Source organism: Oryctolagus cuniculus, chromosome 10 (genome assembly GCF_964237555.1).
Source record: "Oryctolagus cuniculus chromosome 10, mOryCun1.1, whole genome shotgun sequence".
NCBI classification, from domain to species: domain Eukaryota; kingdom Metazoa; phylum Chordata; class Mammalia; order Lagomorpha; family Leporidae; genus Oryctolagus; species Oryctolagus cuniculus.
In genome coordinates this window covers 71,565,003-71,591,573 of record NC_091441.1, presented here as the reverse complement: position 1 = coordinate 71,591,573, position 26,571 = coordinate 71,565,003, and the positions used below count along the sequence as shown (strand labels likewise).

General features: G+C 41.2%; 1 long non-coding RNA gene across 1 annotated transcript in view; it reads right to left on the bottom strand.

Annotated features, from left to right (window-relative positions):
- The window catches only part of LOC103349278 (uncharacterized), a 91,043-nt gene that overhangs the window by 50,282 nt on the left and 14,190 nt on the right, over positions 1-26,571 (bottom strand). The window contains exon 2 of the long non-coding RNA XR_517493.3: positions 15,485-16,374. This is a non-coding gene — a long non-coding RNA (uncharacterized lncRNA). The remainder of the gene's footprint in view (positions 1-15,484; positions 16,375-26,571) is intronic.

The following is a 26,571-nucleotide window of genomic DNA, read 5'->3' as shown; positions in this document are numbered from 1 at the left end:
GTGAGATCCCAGTGGAAAGAACAGGTCTTCAAAGAAGGAGGTACCTTTCTCTGAAGGGAGGAGAGAACCTCCACTTTGATTATGACCTTGTCTAAACAAGATAAGAGTCGGAGAACTCAAGGGGCTTCCATAGCCTTGGAAACTCATGACTGGTGCATAGGGAGATTACTGATGCCATAAACAGGAGTGTCAATTGGTAAAGTCAACAACAGGAGTCACTGTGCACTTACTCCTCATGTAGGATCTCTGTCCTTAATGTGCTGTACATTGAGACTTAATGCTATAACGAGTACTCAAACAGTATATTTCACTTTGTGTAAAATCTTTACTTAATGTATACTAAACTGATCTTCTGTAAAAAAAAAAAAAAAAAAGAAAGAAAGAAAGAAAGAAATTATCAATTCCCAACTTGACACTCACTGGGATTAAACATGACAATAGGTCTGATCTGATTTCATCATCATTTAAAAAATCATCTATTATTTTTCACTTTATGTTTCTGTGTGGGAGCAAACTGTTGAAATCTTTACTTAATGTATGCTAAACTGATCTTTTGTATATAAAGAGAATTGAAAATGAATCCTCATGCCAGCGCCGCGGCTCACTAGGCTAATCCTCCGCCTAGCGGCGCCGGCACACCGGGTTCTAGTCCCGGTCGGGGCGCCGGCTTCTGTCCCGGTTGCCCCTCTTCCAGGCCAGCCCTCTGCTGTGGCCCGGGAGTGCAGTGGAGGATGGCCCAAGTGCTTGGGCCCTGCACCCCATGGGAGACCAGGAAAAGCACCTGGCTCCTGGCTTCTGCCATCGGATCAGCGAGTGCGCCGGCCGCAGCGCGCCGGCCGTGGCGGCCATTGGAGGGTGAACCAATGGCAAAAGGAAGACCTTTCTCTCTGTCTCTCTCACTCACTGTCCACTCTGCTTGTCAAAAAAAAAAAAAAAAAAAAAGGAAAATGAATCCTCATGTGAATGGAAGGGGAGAGGGAGTGGGAAAGGGGAGGGTTGCGGGTTGGAGGGATGTTATGGGTGGGAAGCCATTGTAATCCATAAGCCGTACTTTGGAAATTTATATTCATTAAATAAAAGTTAAAAAAAATTACAAAGTTGAGTGTTGCTCCCCCTCTTCATGGAGGAATGACACAGGACCCTGCACTGTTCTTTTGTCTGCTTGGCCCTCCCGGGGTTTGCTGCTGGTTCTTCCCGGGTTGGCTGCCGTCCCTCCACCTCCGTGGAGGGGCGGGCCCCCCTGCCACTTTCCCCACTTCCGCGGGGGAGCAGCACACCGCCGGCTGGCTCTCTCGGGGGCTGCTCAGGTGTTCCCTCAGATAGATGTTCCTGGTGCATGTTGTCTCTCTCCACCTTTATAGTCCTCTTCCACCAATCCCAACTCTGCTACTCACACGCTGAGTACGCTGCTCTCCTCCAATCAGGAGCAGCTCCTGCAGCTTGTCAAGTTGGTGAGAGGCAGCTGTGTAGAAGCTGTTTACTCCTCTCCCAGCGCCATATTGTGGGAGAGCAGATGCATAGAATAAGTCTTAATTCCAGTAACTTAGTCTAGTCCGAGTTGCTCCCCACAGTTGAGTGCACTGGTATCACATTAATTCAGCATCTATGCATGATTACCAGATCCTCCATTTTGGGTAGATAATTCATTCACACCTCCAGTTGAAGAGTTAAAATTGTATATGTGCGGGTGTAAAAAGTTAAGCTTAAGCTTACAGGTTTAAACCTTCCTGGTGCAGCTGTGAAAATAAAACAGAGTGAAGTAGCACCTTGACAGTAGGGACTCCATTTTGGAGCACTTGAGACTGCATTCTGGGAAAGCCCCCCCCCTACCGTGAGACTCTGGTCTGAAACTATGATCTCAAATAGTCGGACAATAGCAGTACACTACATCACCCTTGGCAACGCACAAAAACCCCCTAGCATGATTGCTCAAGCTTAAAAGTAAAAAGGTTACACCTGGGTTACCTGGACTAATAATAAAGATGTGATTTGTCTATGTCTTAAGATCATAATTGCTGATTGTAAGACTTTAGCAACCGCTTAACAACCGTGTATTCTCTTCCCCTTCCCGGTTTTGTGGTTTTTGCCTTTATAAACCCTAACCTTTGGTTATTCGGGGCTGCTCTGCTCATGATGATCAGACAGCCCCAGCATGCTGGATAATCAATAAAGCTTCCCCTTGCTGTTTGCATAAGAGATGTCTCTTGGTGATGTTTTTCGGGCGGTGGACTCTAACATTTGGAGGCCCCAGCGAGATCGGGGCTGCCCGTGGATGCCGCCAACGGACATCTCTTGGGGTAAGTATAAAGGCGCCTAAGGTAGGGACTCAGTTATGCGCGCTTCAGGTTTCAGTTTTTCGGGTTACAGGCCTGTTTCGGTTTCAGATTTTGGGTTGGCACGGTATGCACTGTGGCTGGCAGACGTGCCTGGAAGCCCCAGGCTACCACCTTGGGGGACGCCCCGAGAGGACCGGGAGACTGAGGACGCTCAGCGAAACTCCCATCAGAAATTCCCCTAGGCGGGAGTTTTGTGCCAACAGCGGTTACATTTTAGGTTTCAGTTTTTTGGGGAATTGCTTTTCTGTCTGTAACATGGGTCAAACTGTGTCCACGCCGCTATCTCTTACTTTGGCTCACTGGCCTGATGTGTGGGCTAGGGGATCTAATCTCTCTCTTCTGATTAAGAAGGTAAAGCAGCAGTCTTTCTGTGCCTCTGAATGGCCTACTCTTGGAGTGGATTGGCCCCCCCGGAGGGCTTATTCCATTTACCACTCATTTGCTGAGTGAAAGAGGCCATTCTCCTGCCTGGCCGTCATGGGCACCTGGACCGGGATTTTGAGAAGACATCGGAGGTCAGTATTCCTTCCCTCAAGCGGGACCAGATCTGTGGAAGTGACCGTTGAGTGTCCGGCACCCCACAGCTCTCCGAGAACGTGGAGTCCCCCAGGCCACTGCTTAGCTACGGTCGAAACTCCAGAGGGATTGTAAGGAAGGGGAGGGAAATTAGGAAGGGCAGTTGGCTGAGAGCCTGGAGACCCCCTGAGCTCGCTTTGGCTTCCCGGCGGCCGGACTGCGACCCGAGGACCAGGTCTCTCTCTCGGAGGGACGCCTGGTCACGCTGCCTACTGCTACGCGAGCAGGGCTTAGCTTCGGTCGAGGCTAATATTGGTCCTCCAGGTAAACTCAGACAACTAGGTAGTGGGTAACCTTGAGTGATAGGAGATTTCAAACCCCACTCAGCCCCTGGACAGGAGGAGGTCATTGCTTTCTGCCTTCCTCCTCCTCCCGGGGGCTCCTTCCCCCACTCTTTTGCTCTCCTCATCTCCATTCCTATACTACTGGGCAGGAGAAAGGGAGAGGGAAATTCCACAAGTCTCTCCACCTAGGGAAAGCTGTTACCTGTTACCTGTTAACCCTTTCCAACCTGGTAGAAAGTTTTCCGTCTTTGCAGCTTATGGTAGCTCTGGTGCGTCTTAAAGTTTTTTGTAAACTATTACTGTTGCTAAGCTTTGATTGCCTGAGGACTAAATCTGGAAAAGAGCTAAAGTTAACTATCTGTTGTAATTGACTGAGTGTCTGCAGTAGTCCTAATTAATCTGGCTTTGGTTAAATTATAGGAGGTTCCCAACACTCTTGGTAAAATGGCGCACCTACCCAACCCCACAGTTAGTCCTGCCAAGCCCTGGTGTGCGCAGTCTTTCCTGTAAATGGGGGACCACAGCCTTTCTCTGCACTCTATTCTAGTCCATGTGGCCTGGTGCACCCAGGCAGGCATAGCCAAATATCTCTAGGCAGAGCCCCCACCCCAGTGCTGCTTCTTTTTTCCTCTCCTGGAGGAATTTCCAATTCAATATTACTGCTGGCCTTACCTAAGGGAGCCAGAACCTTAAGCCATTAACCCTTTCCAACCTGATGGGTTTTTCTCTTTGCAGCTAATAAAAACCTAAACAATGGGTTCATATGCTGATAATCAGCTCTTTTCTGTGCTGCTGTCCCTGACTCATCTGAGAGCGTTCACCTGTCTTGAAGGTTTCGCGTTTTTCTATTGCCATTAGAGTCTTTATTGGAAAAACTACAATGTGAAGTTGTTTACATTGTTTATCTGTTTTTAATGTCTGAGTGATTACCCAACTGATCAGAAATGTACTAATTTTGGCTAAATGGTTTGACTCTCTGACAGCTTAAATTCTAAACCGAGTCTTCCAACTTTGGGCTTCCAGTCGGATCCCTGGAACTCTCAAAGGATGAGACTCTAAATTTGTTAACGTAACAGCTGCTTGGGTCAATTCAGATTATATAAAATATATTAAAATGTTATAAATGGTGTCAGACCTATACTGTATTTATGTTTTTACTTTCCAGCTAAAGTGGTCTTATAAAAATAAGAGTAAAATTCTATGTATACAAGCCTTTATGTTGTTAACTAAAGTAAGCCAATGCAGATTGGTTCAAAAAATTCAGGTAATGCAAATGCCCTTCGGTTTGCTCAGTGGCTGGCTTGCTCAGTTTTACATGTCTTTGATATGCTTTAAAAACTTGTTTCTCTTAATGAGGAAGATCTTTTCAAAGTTGTAAACATGCACTAGTGTTTGCTGTCCAGGAGGTATTATCCTCATGTTACTTAAAAACATAAAAATGTAATTTTAACTTTTATTTCAGATAATTGTGTGGTATTCATTAATAACTCAGTGTCTTAAGTCATCTAGGCATCAGTGCTAAGTAAAACTTGGAAAAATATATATACTTTTAACATCTCAAATTCAATTAAAAAAAACTGTTTAAGTTTATTAACATGTATTCTCATAGGTTGTCCATACATGACATTTCAAGGCTATGTAAAAGTAACTACGGGTATAAAGTTTCAAAAGGTATAAACAAGTCATAAAAAGTTTTAAAATGTTTACGATTTTAAAATATTGTTTACAGAGTTGAGTGCTAATGCCAAAATTACACTGACCTAAAGTCTGATCTTCTGTTATAACAATGGGTTTAAAAAAAAAAAAGTGTACTAATATTAGTAAATATCTAAAAATGGTCTAAATCATAAATCTTAAAATCTGTTTCTGCAAAAACTGTAACGTCTATTTTAACAGTGTCTGCTTAATCGGTTACTCTGCCATTTCTAGAGTTAGGTTCTGTAAGCTCTTTTTTTTGACTCTGTTAAATAATCCTAAATTATGTAAACTCTTATATACAAGGTTTTTTTTTTTATTTCTGGTTTATTTGACAACAAGAGACATAAAATTCATGTTAATCCTTTGTGTACTCTACTGTCTCTGTTAAGTTATGGTTATGCGGCAGATGCTAGAAAACTGGGTTCCAGAAAACCAAAAAAGCTCTAGTGTCCACAGGCTACATGGTAAATACCTGGAAGCCAAAGGATTGCAGAGACCTCTGCCACAATTTCTCCTCTAAGTCGGGCTACGCAGTAAACACTGGTTAAACTGCCAGTTAAATCTAAAAGCCCAAAAAGTCAGGCTAGAGACCCAACTCGCTGCCTCACTTCTCCTCTTTTCTCTTCCAGAAGGGAAGTTACTACTGTTCTGCAGGTCTCTCCACTGTGATGTACGGTTTAATCCCCAGACCTTATGTAAGGGATGACTGACCTTTTCTGTAATAATGCCTGGCCACAGTATAGGGCCCCAAACAACAACAACAACAACAAAAAAGGTTAAACTATAAAATAATGTGACAACTAGATCAATTTTTCGGTGTAAAAAGTTACACTGATGACCTCAAAGTATGCAAGCAGGTCACCACAGTTGATCTTACCTAAAGGGTCATAGTTCTCCTCATGGGCACAGTCTTAACTCGCAGGAAAATACTAAGTGTCAGAATTTGCCCATGACCATAATTTTTCTAGCTCACCCTGATATTAAAAAATCTCCAAAAATCAGGATTGGGTTGAGCACCCCCTTGACTGACATCATAGAGGCTGCCTCCTTGGTCTACTTTATTAGAGACCAGGAAAACGAGGAGCAAGCAAGCAGCAGAGGATAGGCAACAGACCAATCAATGGCTGCTTTACACGGTGATTGCCATCAAGGAGACCAAGCAAGGCCAGTGCACCCCAAACGGCACCTGTTGCTGATATAAGGAGCCAGGGCATTGGGCAAGCAGCTGTCGTGACAGCAAATGCCTTCTGTCAGCGCTGCCAAGAGCACGGTCACTGGACACAGAACTGCCCTGGGTGTCGAAGGACTCCTGGTTCAGAACCGCAGACCCTGTGGCTCCAAGCTAAAAAGCCTTTGGCTCTGCCCAGCCTCTGCCCAGCTTCCAGCTCCAGCCACTGCTATTGAGGGGATGGCCTAGGGTCAGTGAAACACAAGTTGCCTATTTCTATCAGCCTCCTATTCAGCTCTCCTCCTAGTCCAGCCATGTAATGCAAGTCAACAGGGTGCCTCCCTTAAAGGAGATTTGCATCTCTTTCAATTCTCTTCCAGCATCCCATGGATAGGTCTGGGCCTCACACACCCAGCCAGGCCTTAAAAGTCTATCCAATAACATTAAGCTTAGAAAGCCCTCCCTGCCAGTTCCTAAAAACAGGACTTTCAGTAACAGCTAACTCAGATGGCCCTACACCGATTTGGACAAGTCCTCACTGAGGACTTAGAGGGCCTATCTCTTGAGGGGTGTGCACAATAATCCATAATATAAATGGTTAAATGTAAATAATTCATTAGTCTGTCCTTTTCCCAGCCTGAGACTCTAGTCTTGTACATTGGCTTAACTTCCTAGCAAAACTGGCTACTAAATATCAAAAAAAAAAAAAAAGTCTCTGGGTCAATCAAATTTGGGCACAAACCCAAATTTGTACTTTTCCTGGAAAAAGCCAAACAGCTCCAGGACCAGGCTAAGCAGGGCTGGGATTTCTGGCCTGCCATCTGGTCACGGAAATCCTGGCTATTTCCTCTCCTTGGCCCACTAACTTCTGCAATCTTGATGCTTCTCTTTGCACCGTGTGTTTTTAATGCCCTTGTTCGTTTTGTCTCTAACAGACTAAAAGCTGTTGAACTCCAAATGGTCATCAGGCAAGACTTCCAGCCCATTCCACTGGACGACCTGAGCAGCCCTCTGGACCGAGCAACACAGTCTTTCCAAGGCCACTGTTGCACACCATAAGACAGGTAGCAAGAGGAAATACCCAAATCCCCCTCAACGCCCACATGCCAGCTTTGAAGAAGTTACAGAAGACGGAACTCCATCCATAATCCCAAAGAAGAATTTTGGGTATTACCTCTTGAGGAAAAAATGTTAGGCAGAGTCAGTTATGAGCTTATGTGTGTGTGACATAAAGGCCTAATGTGTCCAGCATATGCATCTGCATCTCAGTCATCCTGACAATGTTTCATGGGCAGCCTGGCCTTTGCATCCTGCCCTGCCCCCTTCTACCTGATATCCTGCCAGGTGGAGATCCCCATCCCTCCTGCCTGACAAATCTTCCACAATCTCCCAGATGCAGCCCAGTATCTGCATTTCAGTATTACAGAACAGGCGGGGGTTGGATCTCATTTTCATGGGCGGGGGGGGGGGGTATGCACGGCCCTAAAAAAAAAAAATGTTGTCTTTATGCCGACTAAACTGGGGTGGTTAAAAACTCCATGGCCAAACTCAGAAAACGACTGGAAAAATGGCAACGGGAGAGGGAAACTTAACAGGGATGGTTTGAGTCATGGTTCGGCCGGTCCCCATGGCTTACTACTCTACTGTCAGCCCTAACAGGACCCTTAATTGTTCTACTCCTAATTGTAACCATAGGACCTTGTGTGTTAAATAGACTCATCACCTTCGTGCGGGAACAAGTTAAAAATGTTAAACTCATGGTCATAAGACAACAATATGTCACATTAAAAAAAAAAACAAATAATCTCTAAGATTAGAGATCCTTACAACAAGGAGTGGGGAATGAAGAGTTAAAATTGTATATGTGCGGGTGTAAAAAGTTAAGCTTAAGCTTACAGGTTTAAACCTTCCTGGTGCAGCTGTGAAAATAAAACAGAGTGAAGTAGCACCTTGACAGTAGGGACTCCATTTTGGAGCACTTGAGACTGCATTCTGGGAAAGCCCCCCCCCCCCCCCCCACCGTGAGACTCTGGTCTGAAACTATGATCTCAAATAGTCGGACAATAGCAGTACACTACATCACCCTTGGCAACGCACAAAAACCCCCTAGCATGATTGCTCAAGCTTAAAAGTAAAAAGGTTACACCTGGGTTACCTGGACTAATAATAAAGATGTGATTTGTCTATGTCTTAAGATCATAATTGCTGATTGTAAGACTTTAGCAACCGCTTAACAACCGTGTATTCTCTTCCCCTTCCCGGTTTTGTGGTTTTTGCCTTTATAAACCCTAACCTTTGGTTATTCGGGGCTGCTCTGCTCATGATGATCAGACAGCCCCAGCATGCTGGATAATCAATAAAGCTTCCCCTTGCTGTTTGCATAAGAGATGTCTCTTGGTGACGTTTTTCGGGCGGTGGACTCTAACACAGTGATCTATTTGTGCTAGGTAGGGTTTTATGGAGTCAGTAAACACCACTGAGGAAACAAACACATACACCTTCCTCACACTCTGAACTTATGTGCTGGATCACCACAGAGTACTAAGAATCCAACTGAAGAAACTTTATAACATAGAAACCTAAAAATGACCCAAAGACCCTGAATCCATATCCTTTGCTCTTTACTTCCTACTGCACTGAGAAAGGTTTTCCTGAATGTATGTCTTGATCCAACCAATGTGGGATCCATGGCTGATTTATTTTCTAGTTTCATTATTTCTTTTCTTTAACTTTGAGTTATTTTTCTTTTTTATTTGCATATACAGAATTTAACATCAAAATGCACCAGTTTCTCAAATGAGACCATGAAAAGCAATGCAGTGTGTATAAAAACCATTTCAGTCTTGAGATTGGCTGCTTTATACAAATGTGAATGACAGAAAATTTGATGGCAAATGAATTTTTTGAAAATGTCACCTATTTACAAAAACAAATACTATTCAGGAGAGCTTCTTCACTGCAATAAAATACAAAAACTATTGTTTTCTGTTTCTTATTTGGGACATATTTGGAACTCTAGATTTTAGCTCCCTGATACTATTTGACTAACATACAAAAATATAGAAATGACAATCAATTGAAAACATAGGGTTCATATACTAGCTACTATTTGTTCTTTCATAGAGCCAACTATCGTGCCTGAAAATGTTGGCTCATTCTTTTAACATACATACATCTCCACCTGACTTTACCTCCAACTTTAATTGCCTGAGTTCCAGAAGAATAGTGAATAACTTCTTATGTGAAATTGAGAATATGAAAACTGTAAGGTACTCAGTTGGACTCTTCATACAAATTTTAGCTTGGCACACAAACTGAAGACAGTTGATTTTCTATATGGAATGAAAGTAAGCCCCAGCCACATGGCACTACTTAGCCTGAGTTTCTGTTTAATGATAAATTATTTAATATTTATAAGATATTTTAAAATATGATTGACAAATACTATACATATTTTACATATTAAGTATATAATTCAAATTTTTATAAAAAAGTTGATGAATTAATGCCCTGACCAAGATATTATGACCAAGTCATCCACTCCTTCCTCAAATACTTAGAAAAGAATTTCAGGTTTAAGCAACCTTATTTACAAAAGCAACCAATTTTTTCTGCTGTGTAAAGTGAATAATCTAAGGAAATTTCAAGGATTACTGAAAAAAGTGAGTACATGGAAAATCGATATAATGTGTCAATTTGTGATACTTTACATGTTTCCTTATAAAAAACCTGCTCAGAATATATAATCTCTGTTTAAAAAACATATAAAATTTTTAATATTAGAAACACTTTATTGATGGTATACAAACATCATGCATTTCATATATGGAAATTTAAGAACCCATGATTCTACTCACCCTACTCCCCATTCCCATTATTCTTCCTCCTCTGTCTCATATTCCCTTTCTCATCCTTTGAAAAAAATCTATTTTCAGCTAACTTTATATTCCTAATATTAGCCCCAAACTAAGTAAAGAGTTCAACAAAGGGTTTGAAAGGATCAAAAAAGCACCATTCCTCAACAATTGAGACAAGTGCTGTTCAATGCCATTGCATCTCACAGTGTCAATTTCATGTTTATACATTACTTTTTAGGTATTTAATTCTTTACCACAGTTCAGGGAGACCACACAGTATTTGTCTTTTGGGGGCTGGCTCATTTCACTAAGTATAATGGTTTCCATTTGAATCCATTTTATTGCAAATGACAGGATGTCATTTTTTCCACTGTATAGTATTCCATAGTGTAGAGATACCATAATTTCTTTATCCAATCTTCAGTTGATGGACATCTGTGTTGATTCCATAGCTTAGCTATTGTAAATTGAGCTGCAATAAACATGGGAGTACAGATCACTCTTTCATTTATTGATTTATTTTCATTTGGGTAAATTCCCAGTAGTGGGATGGCTTGGTCATGTGCTAGATCTATATTCAGGTTTCTTAGATTTCTACAACCTGTCTTCCACAGTGGATACATGAGTTTGAATTCCCACCAACAGTGGATTATGGTACCCTTTTCCCTACACCCTCACCAGCATTTGTTGTTTGTTGATTTCTGTAAAAAAGCCATTCTAACTGGGGTGGGGTAAAACCTCATTGTGGTTTTGATTTGCATTACACTGATTGCTCATGATATGGAGCATTTTTTCAACTGTCTGTTGGCAGTTTTAATTTCTTCTCTTGAAAAATGCCTGTTTAAGTCCTTTGTCCATTTCTTAACTGGTTTGTTCAAAGTTGCTGAATCTCTTGAGCTCTTTATGGATTCTGAATAGTAATTCTTTATCAGCTGCATAGTTTGTAAATATTTTCTCCCATTCTGTCAATTGCCTCTTTATTTTGCTGAGTGTTTCTTTTGCAGTGCAGAAGCTTCTCACCTTGATGTAATCCCATTTGTCAATTTTGGGTTTGATTGTCTGCTTTTGGGGTCTTTTCCAAGAAGTCTTTGCCTATGTCAATGTCTTGCAGAGTACCCATAATGTTCTCTAGTGATTTGATGGTATTGGGTTATAGATTTAGGTCTTTGATCCATTTTGAGTGGATTTTTGTGTAAGGTGTAAAGTAAGGGTCTAGTTTCATACTTCTGCATGTGGATATCCAATTTCCCCAGAACCATTTGTTAAAGAGGTTGTCCTCGGGGCCGGTGCCATGGCTCACCTGGATAATCCTCTGCCTGTGACACTGGCATCCCATATGGGTGCCGGGTTGTAGTCCTGGTTGCTCCTCTTCCAGTCCAGCTCTCTGCTGTGGCCCAGGAGAGCAATGGAGGATGGCCCAAGTGCTTGGGCCTCTGCACCCACATGGGAGACCAGGAAGAAGCACCTGGCTCCTGGCTTTGGATCAGCACAGTGCCGGCTGCAGCAGCCATTTGGGGAGTGAATCAATGGAAGGAAGACCTTTCTCTCTGTTTCTCTCTCTCACTGTCTATAACTCTACCAGTCAAATAAATAAAAAAGAGGTTGTCCTCACCTAAGTGGTTGATTTTAGCTCCTTTGTGAAATATGAGTTGGTTGTAGATGCATGAATTGATTTCTGGAGTTTCTATTCTGTTCCGTTGGTCTACAAGTCTGTTATTATGCCAGTACCAGGCTGTTCTGATTATAACTGCCCTGCAGTGTGTCTTGCTATCTGGTACTGTAATGCTTCTGGCTATGTTTCTGTTGTATAATATTGCTTTATATATTCTGGATCTTTTGTATTTCCATATGAATGTAAGCATTTTTTCTAGATCTGAGAAGAGTGCCCTTGGTATTTCAATTGGGGTCACATTAAATCAGAAAAATCCTTTCAGTAGTATGGACATTTTCATGATATTGATTCTGCCAATACTGAAAATTTTTCAGTCACACCAACAAAAAAGAAGAAAGGAGAAAAAATTAAAATCAGTAATGGAAATCAAGCCAGCAGAGTTGTAGGAGTTCATGAAAGTGTAGAAAGAGCTAATGGATTAGAAAGCATAGTTCATGAAATAATTACAGAAAACTTCCCAAATTTGGAGAAATAAAGGGATGTCCAAGTAAAGGAAGTGCATAGAACTCTTAATAGATATGACTAGAAAGGACCTTCACCACAACACATTGTAGTCAAACTTTCTACAGTAAAACATAATGAAGAGATTCTAAAATATGCACAAGGGAAACATCAAATTACTTTCAGAAGATCTACAACTACACTCACAGCTGTTAAAAGATACAGACTCGATAAATGGATTAAAAAGCAAAACCCATATATTTGCTGCCTACAAGAAACACACCTCACCAATACGGATCCCTCAAGACTAAAAGCGAACAGATGAAAAAAGATATTCCATGCTAACAAAAAGCAAAAAAGAGCCATGTAGCCATCCTAATATCAGACAAAATAGGCTCTAACACATAAAAATGTTAAAAGAGACAAAGAGGGGATCAATTCAATGGGAAGATGGGACTACAATAAACCTATATGCACCCAACTATAAGGCACTTGGCTATTTAAAAGCAATGTTAATGAACCTTAAAGAGAGAGATAGATTATATACAATAGTAATGGCGAATGTCAGTGCCCCAATTTCAGCAATGTACAGATTAATCAGACAGAAAATCAAGAAACAACAGAGCTAATGAATATCAACAGAACTTTTAATCCCACAGTTGCAGAATACACATTGCTATCAACAGTGCCTGGGACTTTCTTTAGGACAGACTATACGCTAGGCCATAAAGAAAGTCTCAGCAAAATCAAAAAATCGAAATCATACCATGTATCTTCTCTGACCACAATGGAATGATGCTCAAATCAACAACTCAAGAATCTCTAGAACATATGCAAGCATATGGAGACTGAAGAACATTTTCTGGAATGAACAGTGTGCCACTGAAATATCAAAAGAGAAATGAAAAAAATTCTGAAAGTGAATGAAGATGACAATACAGCATATCAAAACTTATGGGATATCAAAATGACAATACAGCATATCAAAACTTATGGGATATCAGAATGACAATACAGCATATCAAAACTTATGGGATATTCCAAAAGAAGTGTTAAGAGGGAATTTTATAGCAGTTGGTGCCTACATGAAGAAATTGGAAAGGCACCGAATGAATGATATTTCCATGCCCTGAAATACCTAGAAAAACAATAAACAAAACCCAAAATTAGTAGGAGAAAATAATACATAATCTCTGTTCAAGAAAAGTTTATATAAACATATATAACATTTTTAGATGAGTAAGTTCACACTACGTAAATTTAAAATAAAATACTATTAATTTTTTCTAACTTCATTTGTTTGACATATTTTAGTTTTTGAATTATTGTTCATCTTCACCTGCATTAAAGACACACAATCTCATATTTAAAAGGGAACCAACTTTCCTTAGGTGTAACAGCACTCAAATTTTAGCAGCAATTATATTTTTAGAAGCAACAATTTCTAGAAAATATATTTTTAAAATTTTTATTTATGCATTTATGTGAGAGGCACAGAGGCAGAGAAAGTGTGACAATGAGAAAACAGAGACATACAGGCAGAGATCTCCCATTTGTTCAAATGCCAAAGACAGCACAGTTTGGGCCACACTGACTCAGGAGCCCAGAATATCATGCAGATTTTCCATGTGGGTGGCAGGTACCCAAGCACTTGAGACATCCACTGCAACATCCTAGGGTGTGGACTAAAAGGAAGCTATTATAGGAAGCACAGGTGAGACTTGAACCCAGGTATTCTGATATGACTATGAGCCATTCCAAGCAACCATGAGGCCAAACACCTGTTCCTTCACCTACTCCTATAATAAATGCTTTAACTTCATTTCTTTTCTACTGTACAACCAGAGACAATAATTACATAAGGCTAAATTCTACATAAGAGATAGTTTTTACTCTCCTCCCTACATCTTAGTCAAAAGTTTTCCTTCCCTCCTCATTTCTGAATTATTTGAGGAGGTGCAAGAGTTTTAGATAAAGTACCAGTATGTTTCAAAACAAATCTAAAGTGGGTAGAGATGAAATAATGCTCAGTCAAAACTGTCCAGTGGCTCAAAAGTTAATCATGTGACAAACAGGCCCTACTAACAAGCTAGAAAAGATGAGACCTTCTAAGGTGCCCTCACGCTTTTAAGCCTCTAATAATAGCTGAGTAGCACGAAGACCATCTGACTCTACTACGGGGCAGTCATCACTGCCTGGCATGGAAGATAGACTCCTCAGCTCAGTTAGTGAAAACATGGAAGTTAATCAAAAAAGTCACTTAAAAATGAAAAATACTTATTACGATCAATTTATAATAAGAATTATATTATTCTAAATTATTCTGTTTGAAGAGAGACTATGAATAAATTAATTTGCTAATAGAGCATCCTAAATCGAATTTTACAAATACGATTTTCTTAATATGTATTTATTAAATATTGTCCTAAAATCACCAACACTGTGGAGTTACACTTCATCTGAAATGACTATTGAGTTATAGTGAAGCATTCACAATGGGAAGCTGGAGACAGAGCCTAGACCTGAGGACTCAAATCAGGTGACAAATTCCTGAACATAAAAATTGTTATGGCAAAATAGTTAATTGTGTCATACTGAAATAACTAAAATCTGCAATATACAAAACAATGCTGTGCTAGGAAACAATATTAAAAATGGATGGATTTCTTCATACCAAGGATATATTTGATTCATTATCACCACAGAAGGATTTATGGAATACATTAATGCTGTGAATGACAAAACAGTTTATGGGAAAATACATCCACAAGTATTTTAAATTGATAAATCAGACTGATGCCAAATGGGAAATAAATGCATAGAAATAAAAAGAATATTGTTGTAAAGAAATGACATAAGGGGAGGGGAAACAGATATGACATCTAACATAAATCTGACATCACTTTGACTTACTAAATTATTTTGTATTCTTTTTTACCATAATTTTAAATTGTCTAAAAAACCTACAAGTAGACTGAAAAAATTACATGACAAATCCACAGTTTTCAAGTTTCATTCAGGTGATTGACAAGGAAGATAAAAAGCCTCTCCGAATAAGATGGCACGGGGTGGCTGTCAGGATTCTGTTTCACAGGAGGCGGCCATCCAGAGGTGTGGGCAGCAGTTACAACCGAGGGAAGGGTCCTTGGAATTCCCATTGCTGGGAACCAACCCAGCTTATTTTTTTTTTTTTTCCAGCGACTCTGCCTGTACAGATTTATTACAGCACACACCTGAGATGGACTCACTTTCTCCTGCTTCCTATTTAAATAGAGGCTAACCCATCTTTCACTCACTCTTCCGTAACTGTGACAACAAAAACCGACACGATTGTTCTTCGGCCTAGGATCTCAAATATACCCAGGAGCCCCCATTACCCTCATACACTCTCCAGCAGTACCACCAGGCTCCCTCTGGGCGCCCCGTGGGTGTGGGTCCTGCCTGCTTCTTACCAGCAGCCTGTGGTCCTCAGGCTCCCTGCAGAAGCTCGGGCAGCTCCTCCTGCTTCTTGCAGCCCTAGCGATCAAGACGCTCCGTGTCTGGTCGGCCTTGACTGGATCTTAGAGGCAGCCATCACCACCTTGCTGTGAAATGGGAACCAGTTGAGTACAGCTCAGGGATCCGGGTGCTCCGGGAGCTGGCGGCACAGGAAGACGGTGACGCCGGTCAGTCCAGAGCCGGTGGCCGATCCAAAGCAGAGAAGGAGGCGATCTCCGCTCTTCGGAGCCCTGGGACGGCTGTGGAAGCCGCCTGCTTCCTGCACTGCCGCTCTCCGGTCAGTCGCGTCCGCTTCCTCCTGCCGCCACCAGGGGGAGGCGAGGCAGCGGCGGCGGCGGCGGCGGCGGCACCACGCGGAGACCGTTGGACGCGCGCCCACGGCGCCCGCGCCGCGCGCCGCGCCTTTGGGAACCTGAGGAGAAGCCGTTGTGCAGCCCCTGCCTGACTAGAGACCCCGAGGAGTGAAGACGACCACAGGTAAGTCCTTTGTGTTAGCCCCCAGGGGAAAAACACAGGAATTGGGCGCTCCGGGGACCAGGCATGCGCTGTCCTCAGGGAACCCTGCGCCCACCTCCTGGCCAGGGCGTGAGAGCCGCTAGGAGGCCCCTGCGCAGGGGAGGGCTTGGAGCCCCGGAGGAGGAGGTCAAAGTGGCAGAGATCTGTCCATGTCCTGGGTTTTGCCTCGTGAGTGTTGCCTCTGATTAAGCAATTGTCAGGGGCTGTGATCCTGTGACTTTTCCCGGAGTTCTGAAGTTGATTCTGACCCTTTCTGTAGATTTTCCATGCTTCTGAGGCGGGCAGCTTCCCAGAATTCTCCACTTTTCCATTTTGCAGACACACCCCTCTGCCTCACATTCAGATTGATTCTGATGATTTATATTCTACTGCTTTTTTCTTTGCTACATTATACCAACTAGGATTTATTCTAGGGATGCAGTGGTAGTCTTGGACAGAGAGGTGGGGCACCAAGGCTTTCATCGGGAAGCAGATTTTATTTGATACCTTCAGTCCCAGGGGATTTTTATCCAGAATCTTGGGGCCCTGGACATAACAGTGCATTGTCTTATATACCCTGGCACAAGTGACTTTAAGTTTCTCTTTATATATTTGATTATACATATTTTGGGTATTTTAGAGCTATAGCACTGCTTACATAATTTTACAAGGTTTCACATGTGTAACGAACACTGTTTAGGTTGGGAAGTGGCTTTTCTTGGAAAGATCCTTTTGCCCCCTTGTTCTCAGAAAGCCCCTGCTGGAAATCCTGCACCATATCTGCCCTTAGCTGGTTCTCCTTTACAGCTTAATTATTTGTGTTCTTTAGTTTTTGGAGACATCCTTGCTGCATTAACCCCTTTGATGCACAGACTCTCTCAGGATCAAAGAGAGTCACCTTGGTTTAAAGGTTTATATATTTTTAAAAATTATTTGTTTATTTGAAAGGCAGAGTTACAGAGAGGCAGAGAGGAGAAAGAGACAGAAAGAGAGGTCCTCTATTCGCTTGTTCACTCTTCAAATGGCCGCAGTGGCCGGAGCTGCACCCATACAAAGCCAGGAGCAGAGAGTTTCCTCGGGTCTCCCACATGGGTGCAGGGGCCCAAACACTTTGGCCATCTTCTCCTGCTTTCCCAGACCATAGCAGAGAGCTGGATCAGAAGTGGAGCAGCCAAGACTTGAACCTGTGCCCACATGGGACACCAGCACTACAGGTGGCAGCTTTACCGCTACACCACAACGCTGCCCCCTATTTTATTTTTCATGACCTTGACTTTATACCACTTTATAAGAGTTATTCACACTATCCAAAAGAAGTGAAGCCCTGAGTCCAGTCAGCTGAAGCAGTGTTAGTAAACTTGTTTTTTTTTGTTTTTTTTTTTTTAACAAAAACGGTTTGTAAACATTCTGCTTTACGGTTGACTATAACGTATTGTAATTATTAGAGAATAAGAACAATGTACTTATTTTGTTAGGCAGTTAATTCATCAAGCATCTGCGGTGCATAGATTAGTCAGCTTTCAGAATGACTAAAGCACAGCTGTTGTCTTTGGGGGATCTCTTGAGACTCGGCTTGTTTATTTTAGATTATTGAATTGTATGGTGTTGGCTGGTGCCGCAGCTCACTAGGCTAATCCTCCACTTGCGGGTTTTAGTTCCGGTTGGGGTGCTGGTTCTGTCCTGGTTGCCCCTCTTCCACTCCAGCTCTCTGCTGTGGCCCGGGAGTGCAGTGGAGGATGGCCCAGGTCCTTGGGCCCTGCACCTGCATGAGAGACCAGGAGGAGGCGCCTGGCTCCTGGCTTAGGATCAGCACAGTGCGCCAGCTGTAGGGGCCACCTAGGGGGTGAACCAACAGAAAAAGGAAGACCTTTCTCTCTGTCTCTCTCTCTCTCACTGTCTAACTCTGCCTGTCAAAATGAATGAATGAATGAATGAATTATATGGTGTCATTGGATCAGAGATGTACTCCCAGTCACCTTTTGATGCCATATTTACTTTGTGGATCCAGGAGACCACCTCTGGTTCCCTTTTCAGCAACTGCTGTGCGGAGTCCTAATGAATACAACTCCTTTTGTATCTCCATAGGTAAGGAACTCTAACTTTGAGTTGTTGGCATTAAACAGGCCCAAAGTTTCAGGGGCTATCAGGCAGCAAGGTACCTTGAAATTTAGAAATAACAATGAAAGCCTAGGAACAGATATGAGTTCTGTGATAGTTTAAAATCTAGGCCTTTGTTTTTGTGAGAACATTGACCACAGATTATAGCAGCAGTAATAGAAATGTAGTGTAAGCAAGGACACCTCCTTAGGGAAGACCCCTTTTTGGCTCTCATCACCTGACTTGGCCTAGGAAGAGAGTTGGCCTGAGACAAGGTTAGTGATGAATAAGCAGCATTTTTAAAAGGAAATATACAGTCCTGTCTTTAACATTATTGGCTCTAGACCGTCCCCTCAATAGCGGTGGTTACTTTGGAAGCTGGAAAGTTTGAAGGACCTTTTCAGCCTAGGGGAGGGCCAACAGGGTGTGCAGTCCTTACCCTGGAGTTATTCAACCCTGGGACCATTTTGTTTTTAGTGGCCTAGCTCTTGGCAGAGCTTATAGGACTCTTTAGAGATTGGCTTTTGTTATGACTGATGTTTGCCCAAAACCCTGGTTTTCCATATTGAAAATCTATGCCATAAATAAGAGTGCCAATTTTAAATCAATAACAGGAGTCACTTTGCACTTACTCCCCATGTAGGATCTCTGTCCTTAATGTGTTATACTATGAGAATTAATGGTAAAACTAGTATTAAAACAGTACTTTGTACTTTGTGTGTCTGTGTGGGTGCAGTCTGTTGAAATCTTTACTTAGTATATACTAAGTTAATCTTCTGTATATAAAGATAATTAAAAATGAATCTTAATGAAGAATGGGATGGGAGAGGGAGTAGGAGATGGGATGGTTTGCAGGTAAGAGGGTGGTTATGGGGGGAAGAACCACTATCATCCAAAAGTTGTACTTTGTTTATTTTTATTTATTTATTTATTTTTGACAGAGTGGACAGTGAGAGAGAAAGAGAGACAAAGGTCTTCCTTTTCCATTGGTTCACCCCTCAATGGCCGCTGCGGCCAGCACACTGTGCTGATCTGAAGCCAGGAGCCAGGTGCTTCTCCTGGTCTCCCACGCGGGTGCAGGGCCCAAGCACTTGGGCCATCCTCCACTGCACTCCCAGGCCACAGCAGAAAGCAGGACAGGAAGAGGAGAGACCGGAACAGAATCTGGTGCCCCAACCGGGACTAGAACCTGGTGTGCCGGCGCCGCAGGTGGAGGATTAGCCTATTGAGCCGTGGCACCGGCCCAAAAGTTGTACTTTGGAAATTTATATTTATTAAATAAAAGTTTTCTAATAAATAAATAAAATAAATCTAAAAATGAATAAGAAAAGAAAAAAAGAAAACCTATGCCATTTGGCCTAGACTGGCTTTGGTGGGTTTCCTTGATGGCAGATCAATGTGTAAAGCTATTGTTAGTTGATCAGCCAGCCATCCCTCTATTGTTCCTGTTGCCTAGCTGGCTCCTCTTCTTACTGGGTCTCTTTAAAGTAGACTATAGAGGCAGACTTTAGGACATCAGCAAAGGGGATGTTTAGTCCCATCCCTGATCTTAGAGTCCTGACCCAGAAATCTGTAGTCACAGGTATGATTTTTTTCCCCGTGAAGATAAGACAATGTCCATGAGGAGAGGTATGTCCTTTTAGGTAAGATCAAAAGATGATGATCACCATACCCAACTTGTCTATACATTTTGAAGTCATTAGTAGAACTTTTTATCTTTCTCTTTTATTGTTTAGTTCAAAAGGGGGGCTTTTAAAAAAATCTAACTGCAAAACTGTATGTAACACAGTTAAGTTTTTATTTATTTTTTTTGTTGTTGTGCTGTTTGGTCTTTTATATATGACCATGCATTATTACAGAAAAAAGGGTAGTTATCCCTTTCATAAGGCTTGGGGAATTAATCTGTACATACTGATAGAGACTTGAAATATTTAATTGCTGGGCTCTGGTAGGTAGTAGAAGACACAGTGTTGGTGCAAGATGGGGGACCCTTCTCTGGCTTCCCAGATGAAATGAACTATTTTAGGATCTGGTCAGCATTTTTAAGATAATTTGACTTTTTTTAAAAAAAATTAAAGCAACCCATTTCTATGTGAACAAAAATATTTTCAGTTAATTTAACACACACTCTATATATATGTGTGTGTGTGTATGTATGTATGTTATTTTATCTGTACACCAATTAAAACAGAGCTCTGAACAAAATTTTTCCCCATAAACATACAACATGTACACACATATAACATATGCATAACATCTGTTACCCGGAAGGCATTTTAACACCATAGTTTCCTGAATATTTCTTTTCAAAAAGTTTTTATTACACAAGCAACATTTCCAACCCACCACCCTAATTCCTAAGAATTGCAACTTTCATCTCAGCAGAGCCTTCCCACCTTGGTACTCCCTCCAATCTTGTGAGACTACATGACAGTTCTGGGAGGTGGTCAGGCTTCCCTTCTGCCTTTTATATTCTTCCACTTTGTAAACCAGGTTCCAACTAGTCTTAGTAGTTCCCTTCACTGGTTTCTGCACCTCACTGGGCACTTCTGGTGCTTCACTGAGTTCTTTTGTGCTCCCAGAGTCTTTGCCTTGGCTTGTCGGGAAGGCTAGTCCCATAGGGATCAGCCAGTCTGCTAGTGCATGGGGGCAGGGTGTCTCTCTGGGTGTCCCAGGGATTTGTACCCTAGTGACAAAGGAGGTGAAAACACTGTCTCTGAATCCTGGACTGGAGGCCCCTTACATGTAGCAGGAATCTTGAGTCAGAGAGGTGGGACACCAGAGCTCTCAGCAGGAAGCAGACTTTATTTTATGTCTGCAGTCCCAGAGGATTTGTATCCAGAACCTGGGCCCTGAACAAAACAGGCCATTGTCTTACATACCCTGGCACAAACAACTGTAAACTTACCTTTACATATTTGGTTATACATATTTTGATTGGATATTTTAGAGCTATAGCACTGCTTACATAATTGTTACAAGGCTACACATGCATATACTAAAACTGTGTAAATTGTGAGGTGGTTTTTCTTGGAAAGTCTCCTTTGCCCCCTTATATTTTGAAAACCCCTACTGGAACGGACCTACCATATCTGTCCATAGCCACCATCCCTTTACAGCTTTAATATTCATTTTCTGTTGTTTAGGGAGGGGTCCCTGGCACAGGGAAATGATGCTTCGTTAATATTCAAAAGTCAATCCTAGTAACCAGCTAATGTTGAAAAATAACATGATCACATAAACTGATGCAGAAACAAAAACAAATCTGATATTCATTCACTATTAAAACTCTCAGAAAAATGCACATAGAGAAATAGAAAAAACATGAACTTCTTCAATTTGACAAAGTGCATGTATATATCTTTTTTTAAAAGTCTATAGTTAATAGTGGCTTAACAGTGCTTTTCTCCTAAGGCACAAAAAGGGAATTGATATCTTTCCTCATCAGTTAACATGGAGCTTTCCGACAATCCCAACAAGTGTGATAACACAAGTTAAAGTATATACAAGACATACAAATCTAAAAGGAAGAAATAAAATTGTTTAGTTGCAGATGACATATTATCTTTGTAGAAAATCCCAAGAAACTTTCTTCTTTTACTTTCAATAAATTTTTGTTTATATTTAAAATGAGTTTCTTGTACACAAGTTATTGTTGAATCTTGTCATTTTTACCAGTTCTTAGACCATGTGGTGTGCACATTAATGACTTCTCAAAGATGTCCATGTTTCAGTTTCTGGAACTTGTAAATGTTACAGTAGATGGTATGGAGGAGCTAAGTTTTCAGATACAATTAAGGTTATTGGTTATTTTAAATATGGAAGATTCTGAATTTTGTGGGGAAATAAGTCAACCTAAGACAGCCTACCTATGAAAGGATGGACTCAGAAAAATGAAATAAGCAGAAAGTGAAGCATTGTTTGCCCTGCAATTTCAGGAATGGTGACCAGCAGTTGGCAGCAGGCACCTCACTCAGAAACTCAGCTCCTTTTAACCCTACCACACAAAGGGGCTTTCAACTAGCTCCTCATTGGTTGAGCAACTTGGGAAGTACAATCTCAACTTCACATGGTGCCTCAAAGTTTGGGAAATGGGGTTGAGTGTTATTGGGCAGATTTAAGATAAGGGAGGGAGAGTTACATTGTGATAATGACAGGGTTTCCATAATTCCAGGAACTGAGACTGGAGAGCACTGTGTAATGGGTAGCCATGTATTGAGACAGTACAGGTTTCAGAATTGCTAAAGATTATAAAGAATTGCATGGTCTGCAAAGCAAACTCAGCAGTTGACATACTTTTGGGTTTTTCAACTCTATCCTACTTGATAATGAGGCTTCTTATCATGGCCAAACTAAGCTAAGCTAATACTTTTATAAAAATACATCATGGCAATTTCTTACAAATCTCCTTTTTTTCTTCATACTGTTCGGTGTTATTTTTATTTAATACTCTGACATTAAACTGGCTTAACAGTTTTTATGCTATTCTTCATAATCTTCATCCATTTGTATGTTAATGGAATTTGTTTATTTTTTTGTAATTTTTTTAACTTTTATTTAATGAATATAAATTTCCAAAGTACAGAATATTGATTACAATAACTTCCCTCACATACGTCCCTCCAACCCGCAACCCTCCCCTTATCCACTCCCTCTCCCCTTCCATTCATGTCAAGATTCATTTTCGATTCTCTTTATATACAGATCAGTTTAGCATACATTAAGTAAAGATTTCAACAGTTTGCTCCCACACAGAAACATAAAGTGAAAAATACTGTTTGAGTACTCGTTATAGCATTAAATCTCAATGTACAGCACACTAAGGACAAAGATCCTACATGAGGAGTAAGTGCACAGTGACTCCTGTTGTTGACTTAACAAATTGACACTCTTGTTTATGGCATCAGTAATCACCCTAGGCTCTTGTCATGAGCTGCCAAGGCTATGGGAGCCCCCTGAGTTCACTGACTCTGATCACTATTAGACAAGGCCATGGTCAAAGTGGAAGTTCTCTCCTCCCTTCAGAGAAAGGTACCTCCTTCTTTGATGACCCATTCTTTCCACTGGGATCTCACTCGCAGAGATCTTTCATTTAGTTTTTTTTTTTTTCCCCCAGAGTGTCTTGGCTTTCCATGCCTGAAATACTCTCATGGGCTTTTCAGCCGGATCCGCATGCCTTAAGGGCTCATTATGAGGCCAGAGTGCTGTTAGGACATTTGCCATTCTATGGGTCTGCTGTGTATCTCACTTCCCATGTTGGACCATTCTCTCCCTTTTTGATTCTATCAGCTAGTATTTGCAGAAACTATTCTTGTTTATGTGATCCCTTTGGTTATTAGTCCTATCATTATGGTCAATTGTGAACAGAAATTGATCAGTGGGACTAGTGAGATGGCATTGGTACATGCCACCTCGATGGGATTGAATTCAAATCCCCTGGTATGTTTCTAACTCTACTGTTTGAGGTAAGTCAGCTTGAGCATGTCCCGAACTGCACATCTCTTCCCTCTCTATTCCCACTCTTATATTTAACAGCGATCACTTTTCAGTTAAGTTTCAGCACTTAAGAAGAATTGTGTATTGATTACAGTATTCAACCAAAAGTATTAAGTAGAACAAACAAAAAAAATACTAAGAGGGATAACATATTAAGCTGCTCATCAACAGTCAGGGTGAGGGCTGATCAAGTCACCGTTTCTCATAGTGTTCATTTCACTTTAACAGGTTTCCTTTTTGGTGCTCAGTTAATTGTCACCTATCAAGGAGAACAAGTGGTATTTGTCCCTTTGGGATTGGCTTATTTCACTCAGCATAATGTTTTCCAAATTCCTAACAGGGGTCACTTTTCAGTTAAAATTTAAACACCTAAGAATAATTGTGTGTTAATTACAGAGTTCAACCAATGGTACTAGAACAAAAAAAATACTAAAATGGATAAAGTATTACATTGTACATCAACCGTCAGGACAAGAGCTGATCAAGTCACTGTTTCTCATAGTGTCCATTTCACTTCAACAAGTTTCCCCTTTGGTGCTCAGTTAGTTGTCGCCAATCAGGGAGAACATCTGATATTTGTCCCTTTGGGACTGGCTTAATTCACTCAGCATGATGTTTTCCAAATTCCTCCATCTTGTTGCAAATGACTGGGTTTCGTTGTTTTTGACTGCTGTATAGTATTCTGTAGAGTACATGTCCCATAATTTCTTTATCTATTCTACTGTTGATGGGCATTTGGGTTGGTTCCAGGTATTAGCTATTGTGAATTGAGCTGCAATAAACATTAATGTGCAGACTGCTTTTTTGTTTGCCAATTTCATTTCCTTTGGGTAAATTCCAAGGAGTGGGATGGCTGGGTTGAATGGTAGGGTTATCTTCCGGTTTCTGAGGAATCTCCAGACTGATTTCCATAGTGGCTTGACCAGTTTGCATTCCCACCAACAGTGGGTTAGTGTCCCTTTTTCCCCACATCCTCTCCAGCATCTGTTGTTGGTAGATTTCTGCATGTGAGCCATTCTAACCGGGGTGAGGTGGAACCTCATTGTGGTTTTGATTTGCATTTCCCTGATTGCTAGTGATCTTGAACATTTTTTCATGTGTCTGTTGGCCATTTGGATTTCCTCTTTTGAAAAATGTCTTTTGAGGTCCGTGGCCCATCTCTTAAGTGAGTTGTTTGTTTTGATGTTGTGGAGTTTCTTGATTTCTTTGTAGATTCTGGTTATCAACCCTTTATCAGTTGCATAGTTTGTAAATATATTTTCTCATTCTGTCGGTTGTCTCTGCAGTTTCCTGACTGTTTCTTTTGCAGTACAGAAACTTCTCAATTTGATGCAATCCCAAATGTTAATTTTGGCCTTGACTGCCTGTGCTTCTGGGGTGTTTTCCAAGAAGTCATTGCCGGTAGCTATATCTTGCAGGGTTTTTCCAATGCTCTCTAATAATTTGATGGTGTCAGGTCGAGATTTAAGTCTTTAATCCATGTTGAGTGGATTTCTGTGTAAGGTGAAAGGTAGGGGTCTTGCTTCATTATTCTGCACGTGGAAATCCAATGTTCCCAGCACCATTTATTGAATAGACTGTCCTTACTCCAGGGATTGGTTTTGGATCCTTGATCAAATATGAGTTGGCTGTAGATGTTTGGGTTGATTTCTGGGGTTTCTATTCTGTTCCATTGGTCTTTCCATCTGTTTCTGTACCAGTACCATGCTGTTTTGATTACAACTGCCCTGTAGTATGTCCTGAAATCTGGTATTGTGATGCCTCCGGCTTTGTTTTTGTTGTACAAGATTGCTTTAGCTATTCGAGGTCTCCTGTATCTCCATATAAATTTCAGCATCATTTTTTCTAGATCTGAGAAGAATGTCTTTGGTATCTTGATTGGGATTGCATTGAATCTATAAACTGCTTTTGGGAGAATGGACATTTTGTTGATATTGATTTTTCCAATCCATGAACATGGAAGATTTTTCCATTTCTTGGTATCCTCTTCTATTTCTTTCTTTAAGGTTTTGTATTTTTCATCATAGAGATCTTTAACGTCCTTGGTTAAGTTTATTCCAAGGTATTTGATTGTTTTTGTAGCTATTGTGAATGGGATTGATCTTAGAAGTTCTTCCTCAGCCATGGCATTGTCTGTGTATACAAAGGCTGTTGATTTTTGTGCATCGATTTTATACCCTGCTACTTTGCCAAAATCTTCTATGAGTTCCAATAGTCTCTTAGTAGAGTTCTTTGGGTCCCCTAAATAAAGAATCATATCATCTGCAAAGAGGGATAGTTTGAGTTCTTCCTTCCCAATTTGTATCCCTTTAATTTCTTTTTCTTGCCTAATAGCTCTGGCTAGAACCTCCAGAACTATATTGAATAGCAGAGGTGAGAGTGGGCATCCCTGCCTGGTACCAGATCTCAGTGGAAATGCTTCCAACTTTTCCCCATTCAATAGGATGTTGGCTGTGGTTTTTTCATAGATTGCTTTGATGCTATTGAGGAATGTTCCTTCCATACCCAGTTTGCTTTGAGTTTTCATCATGAACGGGTGTTGTATTTTATCAAATGCTTTCTCGGCACCTATTGAGATAATCATATGGTTTTTCTTTTGCAGTCTGTTAATGTGGTGAATTTTATTGATTGATTTGCGAATGTTGAACCATCCCTGCATACCAGGGATAAATCCCACTTGGTCTGGGTGGATGATTTTCCTGATGTGTTGTTGCATTCTATTGGCAAGAATTTTATTGAGGATTTTTGCATCTATGTTCATCTGGGATATTGGTCTGTAATTCTCTTTCAGTGCTGCATCATTTTCCAGGAAGGAATTAAGGTGATGCTGGCTTCATAGAAAGAATTTGGGAGGATTCCCTCTTTTTCGATTGTTCTGAATAGTTTGAGAAGCATTGGAGTCAGTTCTGCTTTAAATGTCTGGTAGAATTCAGCAGTGAATCCATCTGGTCCT